Source organism: Carcharodon carcharias, chromosome 10 (genome assembly GCF_017639515.1).
Source record: "Carcharodon carcharias isolate sCarCar2 chromosome 10, sCarCar2.pri, whole genome shotgun sequence".
Taxonomy (NCBI): Eukaryota; Metazoa; Chordata; class Chondrichthyes; order Lamniformes; family Lamnidae; genus Carcharodon; species Carcharodon carcharias.
This window is the reverse complement of record NC_054476.1, coordinates 57,107,322-57,127,964: the sequence shown is the minus strand read 5'-3', so window position 1 is coordinate 57,127,964 and position 20,643 is coordinate 57,107,322. Positions and strand designations below refer to the sequence as shown.

At 45.1% G+C, this 20,643-nt stretch overlaps 1 protein-coding gene across 1 annotated transcript in view; it reads right to left on the bottom strand.

The window, feature by feature from the left end:
- ppp1r32 (protein phosphatase 1, regulatory subunit 32) overlaps positions 1 to 20,643 on the bottom strand; it is a 127,660-nt gene that overhangs the window by 48,143 nt on the left and 58,874 nt on the right. The window lies entirely within an intron of this gene.

Here is a 20,643-nt window from a genome sequence, read left to right as displayed (position 1 = left end):
TTTACATCACTATACATTCCAATTTATTTGGATCCCCCAGCCAATTGGAGAAGGAAGGTTACATGACAAGCCAACTCTTTGCGTGTTTCAAGTACATGTTTTCTCAGTAGAACTGAGGACAAGCAACTGAGAAGCTGAGAGAGAATACCCAAGTGGAGTCCCTCCTGCTTCCCTTTCTTTCCAACCTACCTGGGAAGCTTTGAGCCCTGTTTTCTGACTTGCTAAACCAGAGATGCCCTGCTGCACACAGAGACTTCTTGAAAGAACTCAACCAAGCATTACCATCCCCAGAAGAACAAGAACCAATTCAATTCACTACATCTTTAAATTCGAAACATCAAAACCATCAAATTCAGCCTGAAGCCAGCCAAGTCACCAAACTACAGATTGTATATTCTTTTTATGGACTCTAATTTGGTCAACCTATGCTTCCCCACTCTGTAGTCTACATGTGTTCATGAAATTTGGAGCATGTTTTAATTATTATTTTACTTAGATTGGTTTCCAGTATAATAAAGCTAACCTTTTACTTTGCAAAACTCTAGAAAACATGTCAGATTGGTTCTTTAAGATCACAGCTTAAGATCACAGCATATAAACAGTTGAGTACACACTTAGATGGCAAGTATATCATTTTCCAAAATAAAAGAAACTGTAGCAGTCAAACAACAAGGAGGAAAGATGGGCCGAATGGCCTCCTTCTACACTGTAAAGATACTGTGATACTGTGAAATTCAACTCCTCCTCATCTAGTTGTAACACAACAAATGCTGGCCTTGCCAGCGACGCTCACATCCCATGAAAAGATTGAAAAAAAACACAAAAGCTAGTAGAAATCTGGAACTCTCTCACCCCAAGAAGCTCTTGAGGCCAGATCAATTGAGAATTTCATAGCTGAGATTGATAGTTTCATCTCATTTCTATATGTCTTAGTTCTGATGAAGGGTCATACGGACTCGAAACATCAACTGTAGCCCTCTGTGCAGATGCTGTCAGACCTGCTGAGTTTTTCCTGGTATTTTTGTTTATGTTCTAGATTTCTAGCATCCACAGTATTTTGCTTTTATTTTGATAGTTTATCGTTAGATAAGGGTATTATGTGATATAGAACCAAGGCAGGTAAATGAAGTTGAGGTACAGATCAGCCATGATCAAGTACAGTATCGTGGGCGTGCTGCAAGGAGGTGCACTTGAGGCATTCAACTGCTTTGAGAGTGTAAAGTGCTCTGAGATAGCCAATAGTCATGAAAAGCAATGTATAAATGAAAGTTTTTTTAATCAGATGAATGGAGGAATGGATTGAGGAGCTGAATGGTCAGCTGTTCCAAGGCAACTGCTGTCTGCTGCATTTGCACAAACTAATTTGAGCACAAGAATGGCACCTCCAGGATCATCGTTGCCCAGAACTTATATAACTCGTCCATTTCTTCTTCATATCTTTTTGTGGCACAAATTGGGACCTGATTGAATTTTGTCATGCATGAAAGTCCTTTAATAGGTTTCATTTCCTTTTGAAGGATGTTGAATTGAGCTTGAACCCTGTCCTGGTGTAACACTTCCACGGGCTTCTCCTGTTAGGTCTTTGCGGACTAATTTTTTCTGGCAGCAATACTTCTAGTTCGAATTGGGAGCTTAGCGCACCCTCAAGATTTATCTCTCCCAGCCAGTTCCTTCCGAGAAGACTCAGTCCCCTGCCTAACATTACAAATAGGGGTAATTTTGCAGACTGTTCCTCATACTGCACCTTGACGTGACATACTCCCTTCACATTTATTTCTTCACCCGTGTATGTCCTCAGCTTTCTGTACGAAACTTCTAACTTCAAAGGATGGGTTCCTTTACTCACATATCTAAATATATGCTCTCCAATGATGGACATTAACACTCCCGTATCAACTTCCATCTTAATGGGTTGTGCGTTAACTGTAATGACTACTTGGATTGGCTCAGTTCTACCCACTTTGAAGTTATGTAATGAATGGATGTCTGATTCTATTTCTTCTGGCTCTTCCATGAGGCATATTTCACGATTTTTCCTTGTGCCTTTATAGTGTTCTTTTAGTCTTTCTCTGCAGTGCCGCATTAAGTGGCCTTGGCAGTGGCAGAAAAAGCACTCGACTTGTTTGAATTGTCTTTCTCTCACAGGAGGCCTGGATGTATTCCTCTCATTCATTTTATGGATCTTTATCTGCAGTACCATTGTGTTTCAATGGATTGGAGCTAGAGAGCATTTCCTGCCTTTCCGTGGAGTACAAAGTTTTTGCGCCTTTTGTTGGCGGATTGTCCTGCTCGACCAGATGGCCAGCGCCATTTTGTGTATCCCTTATCACTTCAGAATTTCTAATGGCACGCTTCATTGTGGTAGCTAATTCTAACGCCTTATTGAAGTCTAGACTAGGTTCAGCTAGCAAATGCCTTTGGATAGTATCATGTCCAGTCCAGCATATCAGCAGGTCTCTCAACATATCACTAATGGATGTTCCGAATTTGCAATGCTCAGTTAATACCTTTAAAACGGCCACATACTCAGATATTGTCTCTTCCGGAAGCCTGTTCCTTGAATTGAACTTGAAGCGCTGCATAGTGACTGAGGGCTTTGGTCTCAGGTGACTCTGTACAGTTTTTATTAGCTCCTCAAAAGTCTTCGAGTCCGAGGCTCTAGGTGATGTAAGGCTGCAGATCAGCCCATATATTTTGCTTCCGAATGAGGACAAAAGAATCGCCCACTTCTTTTCCTCCCCACAATGTCGTTATCAGTAAAAAAGAATATTAGGCGGTCAACATACTGAGAGCAGTCATCTGCAATGGAGTCAAATGGATCGACATACCCGAACTACGGCAACATGAATAACTGCAAGGGGACTGCACTTCCGATAGGCTTTCCAGGTAACGACGGATTTCGATGCTTGGCTTACCGCAGGGTCACCCTCTGGGGTCTCATAATTTTCTGCACATAGCAATTTTTCATGTGTTTACCCTTTAAATACATTGCCACTTTAAGAGCAGTCACCGCTTTTTTTAACTCTGTTTCTGCAGCTGTCGGCTTTTCTGTGTTGGGTTTTGCGCTCTTTGAGTTTTGGTGGGGTCCGCACCATCGCGATTCTACAGGGTTTTTAATTAATTTTAAACTGCAGTGCTGTTTTCTGCTCTGATTGCCAGCTATCATGTATTTTATAAGGTAAGGACAGATGCTCTTTCCAGTGCTTTGCTCACCCGTCTTGAAATTTATTTTCTTTTGTTCTTTATCCTTGTCACCACTTTTATGTCTTGGGTAAATGAGTTCATTGGCCAACTGAGCTCTAACTGCACGCCTTCCTATGTTCTCATCAATTGCTGCTTGCAATCAATAACAGGGAGAGGCTGATGTAAGAATAAACAGTGATGGTTTATTGAGACATAGGGCAGAGCACCAGATCATACGTATGCGCTCACGCAGAAACCTCCAGAACTAGACTTATAGTTCCCAGTTGCCCGCGTTTTACAGTGATTCATTGTTACTGCCACATGATCAGCGCACTTGCATTCTCTTAAAGGGACAGGGTACCTCACTTTACCACCCTTTCCATACAGTGAAGAAAAGAAGCCCATGATTTATTTGATCTGCAGAATGATCCTGGAGTAATAGATAACTTTGGAAGAGGAGACTGCAGCCCAATTGTGCTTCATGTGGTCCAGTTAAATATGGTGGAGGGCTAAACAAGCTGACCATCAGTACAATATTTGAGGTAGCAGCGTTGATGGCAACAACCATGATGGAAGAGAAAAAACATTTTACAGGGAGGAAATCAGCAGTTGCAGACTGTCATGGCTGTTCCTAATTGATTTGCGAACAAAGCTTTCAGTGTGTGAATCCCACAACTTCAGCACTGGGATCAAAACATCTATCTTGTGTTCTGCTTCTAAAAATCCTATACATGTTCAACTTTTAAAATAAGATCCAGACAAAAATAGCACAATACACACACAAAAATCCTTGGCATGGGCAGAAATAAAAACAGTGACCTGCGTTTGTCTTGAGTACCTTCTTTGGGGGCTATATAAAAGCTGAAATGTAGACATGCAAATACTGCTTTATATGGTTTCTGTACTAGAGGGAGACATAAACAATTTTGATGTAATCAGAATTTGAAAGGAACACGCTGCATGTTTTTCTCTGGAAAGATGATTGGGGTTGGATTAAAATTTCCCAAATACTTAAAAAGTGCCTTTTGATGCGTCATTGAATAGGATGATTGTTTACTATAAATCCTGAAAGTTGCTGGTCCAGCTGAGTTTCACGACAGTTGCACAGTTTCACTGCACAGTATCTCCTGATACTTGTGTCTACAGGAACTCTGATTCTAAAATAGGTGCATTGGCATTGCCAGTTCTGATCAATGGAGGGGCACTATCAGTTCTGGAGAAGTTACACCTATGCACAAGATGTAATTCCTGCCAGGGCAAAAGGTGTCGTCTTTTCTCAGTCCACCTGCATTTGCTGGGAGCCTGGCTATCTCACTCCAACCTCCGATCATGGTGAAATCTCATGCCCATCAGCCAATTATTGACAGGCAATGGGGTTGCTGACCACTCAACTTCCACAGGCTGGCCTTGAGGTGTAGGCCGCATCATCACAAAAAGTGCTGACGACATGCTTATACGTTCATCAGCACCCCGAGCTCTGATTTAAATGGAGGCTTTCAAGAATCCAGCAGCCCATGACCACCCCTCCCCCAACACCCAGCAGCCCATAGCCACTCCTTCTCCAACACCCAGCAGCCCATGACCACTCCCCACCCCCAACATCCAGCAGCCCATGACCACCTCTCCCCAACACCCAGCAGCCCACGACCACCCCTTCTCCAACACCCAGCAGCCCATGACCACCCCCCACCCCCAACAATCAGCAGCCCATGACCACCACTCACCCCCAACACCCAGCAGCCCATGACCACCACTCACCCCCAACACCCAGCAGCCCATGACCACCACTCACCCCCAACACCCAGCAGTCCATGACCACCCCTCACCCCCAATACCCAGCAGTCCATGACCACCCCTCACCCCCAACACCCAGCAGTCCATGACCAGCCCACACCCCCAACACCCAGCAGCCTGTGACAATACACCCCCAACACCCAGCAGCCTGTGACAACACACCCCTAACACCCAGCAGCCCATGACAACACACCTCCAACACCCAGCAGCCCATGACAACACACCTCCAACACCCAGCAGCGCATGACCACCCCTCCCCCAACACCCAGCAGCTCACGACCACCCCTCCCCCAACACCCAGCAGCCCATGACCACCCTCACCCCCAACACCCAGCAGCCCATGACCACCCCTCCCCAACACCCAGCAGCCCATGACCACCCCTCACCCCCAACACCCAGCAGCTCACGACCACCCCTCCCCCAACACCCAGCAGCCTACGACCACCCCTTCTCCAACACCCACCAGCCCACGACCACCCCTCCCCCAACACGCAGCAGCCCATGATCACCCCTCATCAACACCCAACAACCCATGACCACCCCTCACCCCCAACACCCAGCAGCCCACGACCACGCCTCCCCCAACACCCAGCAGCCCACCACCACCCATCCCCCAATACCCAGCAGCCCATGACCACCCCTCCCCCAACACTCAGCAGCCCATGACCAACCCTCCCCCAACACCCAGCAGCCTGTAACCACCTCACCCTAAACACCCAGCAGCCCATGACCACCCCTCCCCCAATACCCAGCAGCCCATGACCACCCCACCCCAACACCCAGAAGTCCGTGACTACCCCTCCCCCAACATCCAGCACCCCATGACTACCCCACCCCCAACACCCCGCAGCTCACGACCACCCCATTCTAACACCCAGCAGCCCATGACCACCCGTCCCCCAACACCCAGCAGCCCACGACCACCCCTCCCCCAACACCTAGCAGCCCATGACAACACACAGCTCATGGCCACAATCCATCCCCCTTAAAACCCAGCAGCCCATGACCACAAAACCCCTCCCCCCAGCACCCAGCAGCTTGTGACCAACTTCCCAAGAACCAGCGGCCGGGGGTGGTGTTCATGTGACCCTAATCTGTAAACACCTACATGAGATGCAGCCGATTCTGTGGGCTACTTTCTGGAGGGTTGAGTGGGCCTGATCATTCTGTTTTCTTTCACACATCAATCACAGGAACAGCCAATTGCTGTCTCTGAGACACATTTGTTCATCGCAGAGGGAACCTAACTGGTAAACTCCTTCACTGCCAGCTGTGGTGAAGGCAGATTGCTGATCTTGCTGCCTCATGGCCTGGGATGGCCTTGCTGGCACAGGTGCAGAAGCCTCACTATTATCGCAGCAATGGCGCCACAGGCAGTGGCGACACATCATTCCCCCACACCCACCACCAGCACAGATACTTTCACCTCAGCGGGTATGTGCCTATGAGTAGATTTGGGGTCACAACCTGGTACGAGAACCACACCAGCACCTGACCAGCTGTCTGAGGCTTTGGCACCTGAGGCCACTCACAGTTCAGAGGTGTGGAGGCCAGGCCCATGCTGAGCCCCAGGCCAAGGATGTGCCTCTAGAGTTGAGGTGGCAGATGCTGGAAGTCCAGCATGAGGTGCTGCAATTTCCTCTCATTTGCACACAACGGTGATTGTCCTAGAGAACCACATCCAGCAGACCAGTCAGTGACTGCCAGAGATGAGTGCAGACCTGCATGCCATCGCTTTGTCCATGAGTTCAAGGAGGCAGTGACAAGGTGAGAGGGGTACAAGAAGCATGGAGTCTTCACAAAAACCTTGTCCTTCTCATGATAGCAGGGAGTCAAAGGTGCGTTTTATAATGGAGGAGGAGTGGCAGCCTTCTGCATTTGGGTGCTCCTCTCAGGATTCTCCAAGTTTGGTCAGAGGCTCCTCAGCCCCCACTGCCTGTGGCACCAATGCTGTGATAATAGTGAGGCTTCTGCTCCTGTGCAGAGGCCTGCCAGGCCTCAGGCAGCCAGAGGATGGCTACCAAAGCCATCCCAGGCCATGAGGCAGCAAGATCAGCAGTCTGCCTTCACCACAGCTGGCAGTGAAGGAGTTTACCAATTAGAAGCACACGTGAAAGAATTAAGGAGGCACATTCAATGTACTTGGCCTCATGGGTAATTAGATGGATAATGATTCACAGCTTGTGTGTTCTGAGCAATGCAATAAATGCCTGATTTAATTTATGAAAATTTCCATTCAGTGTTGGTTGCCCTCCGGCACTGCAAAGGTGGAATGTTTTGACCCAAAACAGCTTGGCGGTGACCATGGCATGTGTGCTCATTATTTGTGCATTGCAAAGGCAACAGTTGTGAGGATGAGAGGCTCTCAGCTTATAGTAGAGGTGATTAGCTTTTATGTGCTTGGAAAGTGAATCTTTATTTAGGTGAATGACTGAAGTAGTGAGGGTCAGAAGAAACAAGAGAGTGTATAAAAGTCTCACTGGCACCTAGATTTTGGTGTCCACCAAGCAGCTCTGCATGAGTGTCAGAATGCTGTAGCTGCTCTTCAGCTCCCTCATCTTCCTCCTTGTCTGAGGATACCTCACACTCCACTATATCTTCAGCAGCCAGCGTTCTACCTTCTGGAGCACCAAGTTGTATTTGGCATAGCAACCCACCCACTATCCAGGAGACTGAGACATAGTGAAAAGCACCACCTGAGCAATCCAAGTGCTTGCATCTCATTTTGAGGAGCCCACGGTCTGCTTGATAGTCACTCTGATCATAGCATGGCTCATATTATAGTGTTCCTCTGTCTACCTTAGTTCTTGGACTCCGCACTGGTGTCAGCAGCCATCTCTTCAATGCGTATCCCTTGTCAGCAAGTATCCATCTGTGCAGGTGGGCAGGGGAGAGGTTTATGACTGCATGAAAAGCTGTGGCACTTCGGAATGCCGGAAAATATACACACTGTGACTGCTTCGAGAATGACAAGCACACATCTACAGGATCTGCTGGTAATGTGCACAGACAAGTTGGACTTTGAGGGAATGAAATACCTTCTGATTTAAATGGAGGCCTGCAAGAAACCAGCAGCCTGTGACCACCCCTCCCCCAACACCCAGCTGGACACTGGCTGGCCTGTGGTAGTCTTAATGGCCACATGCTTGCTGTCTATGAGGCCTTGCACCTGGGGGAATATAACCATGGTCCTGAAGCTGCTGGGTCTCTCGGCTCTGCTGTCTATATCAGTTCTGAACTTGATGTATTGGTTGGCCCTCTTGAAGGGGGCATCTGTCACTACCTTGATACAGTGATGTGGGGCATATGTCTCCTGTGCCTGTGTAATAAAGTTCAGAGCCACTTACGGCAAGCATTATATACTGGCGTACCCTGCACCAATAAAATATAAAGTGAAGCATACTCAGGTCATGGCAACAAAATCAAAATTTATCTCATTTTGACAACTCCATACTGTTTACATAAACTTCTCTGGTCTTCATTCCCAGACCAGTATAGAAAAAGTAAATAAAAATGAACAAAAAATCACCTGTGACCTATCCCTCTTGCACTCATAGTGCCTTTAACTTTCACTTGTGAGTCCTACGTCTAGGTGCTCCTGCCTCACTGGCAGGGGAATTGCGGACAGCCTGCTGACTCTGCTGTCTTGTTAACCTCGATGACCTTGGCGGTTGTCCTCTGGCCAGTGGTGCCTGTGCTGGCCCCGCCTGGGAGGGAGTGGCCAGTGCCAAAGCTGGCATCTCCCCAATCATCACAGCTTCATCAGAAGCCATGGTCACTGGCAGAGGGGCTGAGGAACTGCCGCCATCATCCAGAGCACCTTGAGAAGAGCCCGTAGAGATGACAAGCAGCTCATGCGCCAACATGAGGTTGCTCTGGGCTTCCCTGCTCACCATTGATGGACGGGCATCTAGCTGGGATACTGGGTGCCTCATCCATCTCCCACACTGGCACTGACCACCTGAGGGCAGTGCCAGTGTGAGGGCTTGCAGATCTGAGCTCAACTCCAGGAACCCCCGATTCTGTTCCTGGAGCTGCTTCACCTTGAGAGTTGCCACTTTCTCAATGGAGGAGGCAGTGCGCTCAGCCAAGAGGCTCAACGCAGCGCTGATGCTCCGCATGGACTCCTCCATAATAGAGACCATGGTATGCATTCCCTCATGGATCGCCGCCAGATCCTCCCGCACATCTCACTGGACATCCAGCATCTGCCACCTAATGGACGGTTCCAGAGGTTCATCATCTGCCTTCGACTCAGCATCATCCTGGTCCCCAGGAGTCCTCTGACTGCCAGCGCCCTGGGCACTCTCTGTCTCTACCTTCACCTCCAGTGACTGTGAATTGCCTTCACCAATGTGCACTAAGATACTAGCCGCCAATCTAATGCCCACCGAGGTGCTGGTATTTGTGCTAGTGCCTGCTTCAAAGAGCAATATGACGCAGGTGCAACAGAAGCTTGGTGGTCCTCTGTTGTCAGGGGTGGCCTTTTGGAGTCCAGAGAGCGAACGCTTGCTGACAAACCTAAGAGGGAAAACAAGGTCATGTCATTAATTAGAGTCATCACATTGTCACTATGTATGCCAGGCACCCTGGTGAGACCATGGAGATCTGCATCACGGTGCCATCATCTTTCGATGATCAGTGAGGACTCCAAGTGCGAGGCTCACATCAATGAAGAGACTACAATAGAATGGTTGCACGAGCTAAAAGTCTCACCTCTGTGCACTGCACTCTTACTTTCCTCTCCACACATGGTTGCGCGGGAAGCTCTCGAGCTCCAGGGTGTCTTGCTCCAAACGCTAAGCAGCAGGAAGTTGGGCCACCCTCTGCCTGCACATGCGTGTCTTCTCCTGAAAGGACAGAGGTGCATGGATAAGTCCATTCTCTACCTACAGCGCCTTGGAGCCTGCCCAGTCCCATCTGAGGAACACCTTGCAGGGCACATCCAAGTCATGGCCCTCAGGCCACAAGGCACTCAGTCCAGGGCTCACCCCCTTGGCCAGCTCCAGCATCATTGACAGTTGGCACTCAGACTCTAGCACCCCTGAGGTCCATGGGGGGATGGCCAGACCTTAACATTTCTGCACACTGACCCATGCCAATATGGTACTCACCTTTCCTGAGTGCAGCAGGTCAATGAAGTGCTTCCGACACTGCACCCATATGCGCCACACCACATCATGGCTGTTCATCATTGCTGCCACCTCCCCCCATGCCGTCTTGGTGAGGTGCAGTGGCCTCCTCCTTCCATCTCTGGGGACAAGGGCATCCCGCCTGGCAGCCACCCCCTCCAGGAGGATGGCGAGGCACTAATTGGAAAAGCAGGGGGGCCAAGTGCCCAACCGACCTGCCCTTTCGCTTGCCGTGTCCAGCTGCACTCAACTCCATTGGGAACTCTGAACACACGTCCTTCCATGACAGCCTTCCAGATGCTGCCTGGGCCGCTTTTAAACCGGCCACGGGACTGCCATTGGATCCGGCAGCCGACAGGCACCCGCACCCCTCCCTTAGCCCTTCCCAGGCAGTGCGGAGCAGCGTTTCACGCTGGCAGGTCTTAATTGGCGCACCAGCGTGAAATCACGGTCAGGCCCAATTGCGGGTGGCTGCTCCAGGGCCCGCCTGCCAGATGACCTCAAAATCCTGGCCATGACCTCCTTATTGGTGGCTTACTCCATTATTAATGAAAAGAGTACAGTATTTATGACTGTTGCATTAAGTAATGATAATTGGGAGGATAGTAAGGCTGCAGACAGGTAGATATAAGTGCTGTAATTCAAACACTCAGTGCTGTTTATGTTATTAACAACATCAGAATAGCCTCAGCTGAATTACATCCTTAAGTACGATGTTCTTTGCAAAATTATGTTCTGGTTTCTCTTTGCATTTTACAGTGGGCAGGCATGATATAAGGATTTGACGTAAGTAAAAAGGAGATGATGCTGAAAGCTTATCAAAAGCTAGAATGTATTCGGCATCACATAGCCAGTGTGATAGTATTACAGCTTTATTTTCAGCTCTGTACAGTGCATTCAACACCAAAGTATTATTTATTTATTCCACATGACATAATTAAACAGCGTAAATCAGCTGAATAACTCAAAGGGCTCGACTGGGTAGGTGCTCGCAAGCAAACCTTGTCCTACTCAACTTTGCATTGCTCATCTCAAACACTTGTGTAGCAAAGGATGTTGTTGTGCTTTCTTTTGCTTTTCCTTCATTTTCTGAAGGCAGTCGCAGTTGTTAGGTGTCCTCTGGGACATTGTCTGGGGTCTTGTCAAAATTGTTCATTCTTCAAGTCGAGTCCAGACAATGGTCGTAACAAGATATATTACCCAAGAGAAGCATGCCAAACTTGAACCCGTCCTCAACTGACCTACATGCATCTTCCAACAGGAGAGCACTAAATAGCAATTATGAGTAGAGGAATCTGGCAAATTTAACAGTGTAAATAAACACAGTCAGGAATTTGACTTGAATGCATTAACCTTTACACAGAGAAAGTGAAACCCCCTGGGTAACTATTACACTCCAGGAAAAATGATTGCTGTAGGCTAGCCTACCAGTTTGTGAAATGTAGTTTGTATTAGTTGATGGAAGCAAGTACTTACAGTTGTGTTCAGTGATAATCCAGCTCTGTGAGTGAAACCAGTGCTTCTGTGAAACTTATTTGCTACTGCAGGCAAAAATTCATCTCCCTGTGTATCAATCACAATTTTTATAAAATTTCAATTTGATATTTAAGGGATCTATTTCTCAGTGAAAGATTCAACAGTGCTGCCGACTAGGATTGCAAATGCAACAATAGGAGGTGCAACTTCACTGATGACCCATAATTTATAAAGTCCAGATATGGAAGTGTATAGGTTACAATATCTGACTAGCAAACTCCATTATTGCTGGAAAAAGCAGGTATTTTTGTTTCATCCTGCACTCATGAATACAATTCATAAGAAAATGCCAATGTCAGGGGAAACAAGCAATTTATACTGTATAAGAGGGTGCTGATTGGTTGGCAAGTGGCCTCTGATTGGTAGAGATATTGTCATGGAGAATGGACCAGTTGATGGTAACTGACAGTTAACTGCCAACCATTGTTTGAAAATTGAACCAGGCAGCTTATCTCTAATTTGTCAAGACATTGCCCTGGGGAATGAACCAGCAAATGGCTGTCACTTATTTTGTTTAGTTGAAACACGGAGTGTGTGTACATATTATTTCTGTCTGCAAAGAACAGGGGCCTGTGTATTAAGATATGTTGCTTCTAGTAGATGCAAATGTGTCGCACTGCGAGCTTGACTGAAACTTAAATTGGCTGTCAGCATAATTCTTAGGATGCTGAGGGTTATTTAGCAAATGGTGTCCAATTGCAGAATCACATCTAATATTGAACACTATGTTTCCAGTTTTGCTAGCTCGGGCTGGTTCATAATCATCATGAACCATGACTCTTCAAAAGCCTAGCATGTCCCCCTGAAAAATTTGGAGGAGTGGGACATGCCTATCTCCACAGTGGAGCTGCCAGAAAATTAGGGTTCGGAAATCCCAGAATCGGGACCTGCCCACCATTTTTAAAGGGCTCCTGATTCAATGAAAATCCAGGGAGGAATGCATGTCGCATCATTGCAAAAACAGTTGATTTTTAATTACATTTTTTTCAATTCAAACATTTTCCTTGTGCATGGAGTTACTTACATGTAAAGTTCCAGATGGTAGATAGTCCGATTTTGTTATGGAAATTCCCGTTGGTCGGTCTGTGCAATATCCCTAAAGGAAACCATAAATTCCATTGAAATGGAACTGGAGCTGACTATAACACTCTTAATTAATAACTGGAGATTGGTGTTTTAATTATAAACAACTTCTTGCCATTATATTGATGTGTCAGAAGTGCACATTGCTTCTATCTTAGATACATTGTATTTGAAAGTGTTCAGACTACAATGACACAATTCTGATTTCCTTTTGACAGAAATACAACCCATAGTCTTGAATATTGCTCCTCACGGAATGGTGCTTTTGGTGTTTATTGTCATTGTGGTCAGTGCTGAGAGACAGAATCATCATCCATTGCTGAAAACTAATGTCACCATCAAGTACTTTCAAAATCAAGGTCAACTTGATTCAATAAATTGTGATTATTTTTTTGTTAATGTACAAAATGTGTTATTTCAGACCAGAGAGGAACAGAATGTGAATATTTATGACCAGAGCACACAAGAAATGACTGACTGTAAAGGCTGTCATTATCTAACAATGGGCACTGATTCAAGGGTCATCAAGCACCCTCTTTGTTTTATGTTAAGAAGTTATCATTTTTTTGTAGGGTTATGGATGACATTTCACCATAGTGTTGGATCATAAATCACAATGTATTGATTGTTAGGTATGACCTTTCCTACTGCTTTTAGGGGTCACATGATTGTACTGACCAATGAGCCCTAAACACAGGTAACTGAAGGGGCGGAGCTTTCTAGTCATGGACTTGGTTCAAGCATGTAGCTTCAAAAAGAGCTCTGTAATAAAACTAATAAAAAAAGAAAATGCTGGAAAAACATAGCAGGTCTGACAGCATCTGTGAAGAGAGAGAGAGTTAACGTTTCGAGTCCGTATGGCTGAAGAGTCATACAGGCTTGAAAAGTTAACTGTTTCTCTCTCCACAGATGCTGTCAGATCTGCTGAGTTTTTCCAGCATTTTCTATTTTTATTTCAGATTTCCAGCATCTGCAGTATTTTATTTTTATCTGTAATAAAATTATCCATTTCAAGTAAGAAACCTGTTTGGTGCATCAAGTTCATTACATTGTTGACGAGGATAAGTAGCTCTGACACTGCACCTCACCTCGTGAGTGTGAGTACATCAATTCTTAAGGAAAGAAAGAAAAATATACTCACCTGTCATGCCACTTTTTGGCAGAATCAACACTTATGACTCATCCATGAAAGACTGGAGCCAGTACATAGTGTGCCCAGGTTTTTATTATTTTATGGCGAATGAAATAACAGCAGAGGAGAAGCAGAAAACAACTCTTTTAAATGTCTGTGGCAGCAAGACATATAACGTCATCCGCAGTCTGACTGCCCCGAGCGAGCTGGTAGACCTCATGAAAACACATTTTCAGCCAAAGCCATCGATAATTCTGCAGAAGTTTAAGTGCAACGCCAGAGTAAGGACCCGGGAGCATCCATCGCAACTTATATAGTGAAATTGAAGCAGTTGACTGAGCACTGTGACTTCAGAGATACAATCAATGACATGCTGCGGGACCAGTTGTGGCATGCACAACGACACCATTCAGCACTGTTTACTTGCAGAAGTTAACATTGACTTGAAGCGGGCCATGGAAATAGCACTAGCAATGGAGAGTGCCGAGAGGGACTTGCAGGCTTTGTGGAGTGTGCTACATGGTGCCATTCTTCAGTTGGGATGGGGACCTACTACTGGATATGGCATGAAAACCAGAGAGACAGTCGTGAAGTGGGAGACAGTCTCTGTTGGTCAAAATTGAAAGGACATAGTGGAAGCATCTGACAAATGATTCAGAAATTAATCTGCTACCAACATGGGGTTAATTATAAACCAGATACCTGCAGATTTAAAGAGGCAGAGTGCCATTACTGTCACAAAAATAGGCACATAATAAAGCAATGTAGGAAGAAATCGAGGCAGCCAATCAGACAGCAGACCGAGATGATCGAAGTGTACAATATAACAGAACTAGAAGCTGCAGATACTGATAGCTATTCCTATACAATGTCAAAGCAATAAAAACTGAACCAACAACCATCGCCCTTCAAGTGAATGGGAAGCCTCTAGGCATGGAGGTAGATACGAGAGACTCAACCAAATGGGTGGGAGAACATATATGTAAATACCTAAATGGAGGTACCCAGCCACTGAACCTGGAACAAACCACGGTTCAGCTGAAGACGTACACTGGAGAAGCAATACAGGTAAAGGGCATCATCACAGTACGTCTGTCCTATAGGCAACAGACAGCCCAGCTTCCAGCAATCATAGTGCCAGGTGAAGGACCTAGTCTTCTGAGCCACAACTGGTTACAAAAAATTAAGCTCAACTGGTCTGAAATATCTCGAGTGAGAACAGGAGGAATTCTTGAGCTGTTAAGGAAATACAACACTGTATTTCATGATGAATTGTGGAAAAAAAAGGCCTACAAGCAAAAATATATGTAGATTCACAGGCGACACCCCAGTTCTTTAATGCCAGACCTGTGCCTTATGCCCTAAAGGAGAGGGTGGATGCAGAATTGTGTCGCTTAGAGAAGCTAGGCAGCATCCAGTCAGTCCAATTTTCAGAATGGCCAGCGCCCATAGTCCCTGTGATGAAACCAGATCAAACTATTTACATTTGCAGAGACTACAAATTAACTGTGAACAAGGCTGCTCAATTAAATAAATATCCTATCCTGAGGATGGAAGATTTGTACGCTAAGCTAGCTGAAGGAATTAGCCATACAAACCAACAGATAGAGCTGAAGAGCACGTCCAGGCTGTATGTAACCATCAACACGCATTAGGTGTATCAATATACACGCCGACCCTTTGGTGTATCATCTGCATGTGCAATCTTCAAAAGGACCATGGAAAGCCTACTGCAAGCACTTCTGAATAGTAGTGTACATGAATGATGTCCTGATCACAGGATCAATGGAAGCCAAACATTTGGCCAACCTAAAAGAGATTTTAAGATGATTTTTGGAAGCTTGTGTATGATTGAAGAAAGAGAAATGCACATTCGTAGCAACAGAAGTCACTTACTTGGGTCACCGACTGGATGCCAAAGGGTTGCATCCAGTAGAGGAGAGAGTAGGACAATCAAAGAGGTGCCCTCTCCTACCAGTGTTACTGAACTCAAGTCTTTTTTGGGCATGATAAATTATTATAGTCATTTCTTGCCAAACTTGTCAACAGTGTTAGTCCCTTTACACTTATTATTGAAAAAGAACCATTGTTGGTCATGGAATGCACATCAAGAAGAAGCCTTCGTAGAAGTCAAGAAACTATTACACTCATCATGTCTACTAGTACATTATGACCCATCAAAGAATTAACATTAACCTGTGACACATCTCCTTATGGTGTGGGAGCTCTGTTGTCGCACAGGATGGAAGATGGTTCCAAAAGGTCAATAGGCTATGTCTCCAGAAGCCTCTCTGCAGCCGAGAAGGGTTATTCAAAATTAAAAAGGAAGGTTTATCAGTAATATTCGGAGTGAAGAAATTCCAGCAGTATCTCCATGGACAACATGTCACCATAGTGTCAGATGGGTTTATTTAGTGAGGATAAAGTGATTCCGGCAACAGCCTCAGCAAGAAACCAATGTTGGGCTTTGCTTTTATCAGCATATGAGTATACCTTTATGCGCCATCCTGGCTTGCATGTTGCAAATGCAGATGCACTCAGTCATCTTCTGTTAACGGACAGCATTGTACATGCTCCAGTCCCACAAGAAGTTGTACTTTTGTTGAATTTCTTGGACTCTTTGCCATTCTGTGCAAAGCAAATAAGGAATTAGATGCAATTCTGTCAAAGATCCAAGACCAGGCATTGCAAGGATTGGTCGAATTCAACAGTGTCTGAAGAGATAACACCATTCCATGCCCATAAAACAGAGTTAAGTTGTCAAGACGGAATCTTATTGTGGGGATCAAGAGTCGCTTTGCAAGGAGGAGAACCACTCTTGACAGAGCTTCACAGTGCACATTTTGAAGATGAAGATGGTTGCGCAAAGCTATGTCTGCTGGGCAGGCATAGACAATGACATTGAAAGCATGGTCAAGCACTGTCTCCAGTGTCAGCAATAACAGAAGTTGCCCTTTTCAACTCCACTGCATCCGTGGGAGTGGCCTGGTTGCCCCTGGGTTAGACTACATATAGACTATGTAGGTCCATTTATAGGTGCCATGTTTTTATTGAGCATCAATGCACATTCTAAGCGGACGGTTGTGTATGAAGTTAGATCACGACATTGTGTACAACTATTGAAAAGCTGTGCCAATGTTTTAGTGTACATGGCCTACCAGAAGTCATAATTTTGGATAACGGTACTGCCTTCACTCATGCGGAATTTCAGAGATTCATGAGCTGAGATGGAATTAAACATATTAAAACAGCACCATATCATCCCTCAGCCAATGGGTTAGCTGAAAGAGCAGTGCAAACTTTCAAATCAAGAATGAAGGAGTTATCCAAAGGCACTTTACATACTCAACTTTCACGTTTTCTTCTCAATATCGTACGACTCCTCATACAACTACAGGTTCAACGCTATCTGAATTAATGATGAAACGCCATCTTCGTACAAGGTTAAGTCTGGTGTTTCCAAAGTTAGAGGGGAAGGTAGAGAAGAACCTGAGTAGTCAAAAAGTGAATCGTGATATTCATTGCAAAATTTGAAGATTTACTGTGGGAGATACAGTTTTTGTTTGGAATTTTGGAAATGGACTTAGTTGGGTCCCTGGTATAATTGTCGCTGGAACTGGACCCTTGTCCTCCCAAGAGTGGAAGTGGAAAACTGGATTGCTTGAAAACATGTGGATCATCTAAAGAATAGAGAGACATTCCAACAATCAGTTATTCCATCTGTATTTGATGCCGAACCTTTAACCCTGAGGTGACAGATCGACATAGAACAGATATTTCTGATGTCTCTGTTGAATTAACTAATCCTGAACTGCACTATCTAAAGATCTCCCTGATGCTGCAGTTCCTGATCATTTCAATCCAGTGGGAGAATCTCAAATGTTAGAGCTACGCTGCTCTAAGTGAATTAGAAAACCACCTCAGAGACTTAATCTTTAATCACGTCATATGAAACAACATTATATGTTGTGGATTAATATATTCTTTGTAAATCGGAAATGTAAAAAAAATTAAAGGGGTAAGAAATGTAGAGATTGTCAGTATAACCTTTCCTACTGCCTTTAGAGGTCATGTGTTGTACTAACCAATGAGCTCTAAGCATGGGAAAACTTAGGGGCGGAGCTTTCTAGCCATGGACCTGTTTGAAGCGTGTAGCTTCTGAAAGAGCTCTGTAATAAAGTTATCTGTTTCAAGTAAGAAACCTGTCTGGTGCATCAAGTTCATTACAGTTAGGAAATCTGTTAGAAAGATTTGGAACATTGTCGGGTGAGTAATGGCTTTTTAAAATTCTAACTTAGAGAATAGACAGTAGCACATGTGGTGCCCACAAGGTTTATGCCTGCTCTTCAATCATAGGCAGGCTGGGCCATTGATGGGGAAGCAATAACAAATCAGCTGATAGTTGGAATTTTGAAGATTTCCACACATATACATGTCCATACACTTCGGGTCTGGTGATGAATGTTTGTTTCAAGAGATCACTGCATTTCAATGTAGCCTGAGAACTGAAAGGACTTTCCCAAGGATGGAGGGAAGTGCAGATCTGTTAAAGCCATGTTGTTGAAGTGAGAGGGGACATTCCAGATCTCTCACTTCATATTCTAAACTGAGAGGACACTGTGAGCTCCAGTGCATGAGTGCAGATAAAATATGGTACTGTGATTTGCTTTCAAATCTTTGTCACCCCAAGATCCACAGGGTCCTGGCAGCAGGACAAGGAAGTATTTTCAAAGTTAAATCCCACCCACTTCACCAAACCCCCTCCTCAGATATTCTCTAGCTGTAGCAAGAAGGTTCTGATCTCCATGGCACGGCTAGCAGCTGCCTGATCCATTCATGCTAGGGCAATCTGGGGGTAGGTCTGCAAAAGGGGTAACCTTATAACATATAAATAGCCCGGGACAATGAATCCTGGAACACCTGTGAAGTGCCATGATGGGGGAGGACAGGTAAATCTGACCTCTTATGTGGCCAATATGGTTGTGCAACTAGAACTGGCCTGATAAGTATTGTTGAGGGGTACCCAGAACAATGTGTCTAAGTGATCAGTGCCATTCCATGTGATCTGGGTTAAAGGTTGTTGATAGAACCATAGAAATTTACAGGAAAAGTGAGGCTATTTGGCTCATTGTGGCCATGCTGTTGACTAGGAGCAGTTCCTGCTCATGGTCTGTAGCCTTGTAGGCACTTCAACTTCATATCCATTATACATAGGTTCCTGCCTCTACCACCATTTCAGGCAGTGAATTCCAGATGCCCTCGAATCTCCTCTAAGTCTCCTACCTTTTACCCTCAGTCTATGGCCCTTGCTTACATTTCCCTCAACTAAGGGCAAAAGGGCTTTCCTATACCTCTATCTAGACCCCTCAGCATCTACACTTCAATTATATCCCCCCCATCAGCCTTTCTATTCCAAAAAGACAACAACCCTAGCCTATCCAATCTTTTCTCTTAACTAAAATTCTCCAGTGCATGCAACAAATTCGTAAATCTCTCTCCAGTGAATCACATCCTTCCTATTGTGCGGTGACCAGAATTGCATCAGGACTCCAGCTGTAGGTTGACCAGTGTTTTACACAGGTACAGCATGACTTCCCTGCTCATATTCTATGTCTTGGCTAATAAAGGCAAGTATCCCATTTAGCTTCTTGATCATCTTATCTACCTGTCCAGCCACCTTCAGGGAACTGTAGACATATGTGCCAAGATCGCTCTGTTCCTCTATACTTCTTGTTGTGTATTCCCTTGCCATGTTAGCCTTCTCCAATTGCATTACCTCATACTTCTCTAGATTGAACTCCATTTGCCACTGCTCCACTTGCCCAATTAGTCCACTGACATCTTACCAGTCAACAGTCTTCTTTGTCAACCACACGGTCAATTTTTGTATCAACTGCAAAATTAAATCATTTAAGCCCAAATCACTGATATATATCAGAAAAAGCAAGGGACCTCCTACTGAGCCTTGCGAAACCACACTAGAAACAGCTTCCAGTCACAAAAACCCACATTGACTATAACCCTTTGCTTCTGCCTCTGAGCCAATTTTGGATCAAATTTGCCAGTTTATCTTTTATCCCAAGGGCTTTTACTTTTGTGACCAGTCTGCCAACTGGGACTTTATCCAAAGTCTCACTAAAATCCAGATGGACTACATCAAATGCATCACCCTCACTGACCATCCTGGTTAACTCCTCAAAAATTCTCTTCAGTCTCAACTAATTTTTGTCTGCATTAAGCTGTGTCCTGCACTTTATCCATATTTTCTAAATAAAGGGAAAGGGCTGTCTGAAACTTTTTATTTAAGGCACTGCCACTCTAAAGCACTGATTAGAATCAAAATAAAGCTCTCTCTTGCCTGCACCAAAAGTGTGCCATAACTCTAACTTCTTATTATCATACCAGTTCAGAGTGATTTATTTCCCCCTCATTTCTCATATTACCTGCTCGCGTGGCCTCAGCAAAATTATTAATTTGTGTCAAACGTTGATACCTGTGACCCCCATATGTACCTAGCTTGCCAATTTTTGGCACATCACTATATTATTCTTCACTGTTTTATTTGTCCGATTATTACTTCTCCCTTCCTCTCCGAAAGGAGGAGGAAGAGGTTGCTTTTCTGCAGCATCTTTCACATCCTCAGGGCATCTGAAAGTGTTTTGTAGGTACTAAAGGCATTACCTTCTTGTTGGTTCTTAACCCATAGCCATCTAACATGTGCTAGCCATGAAATGTCAGTCTTGATTGACTTTACCTTATCGCTTTGTAATTCCAATGAGAGAG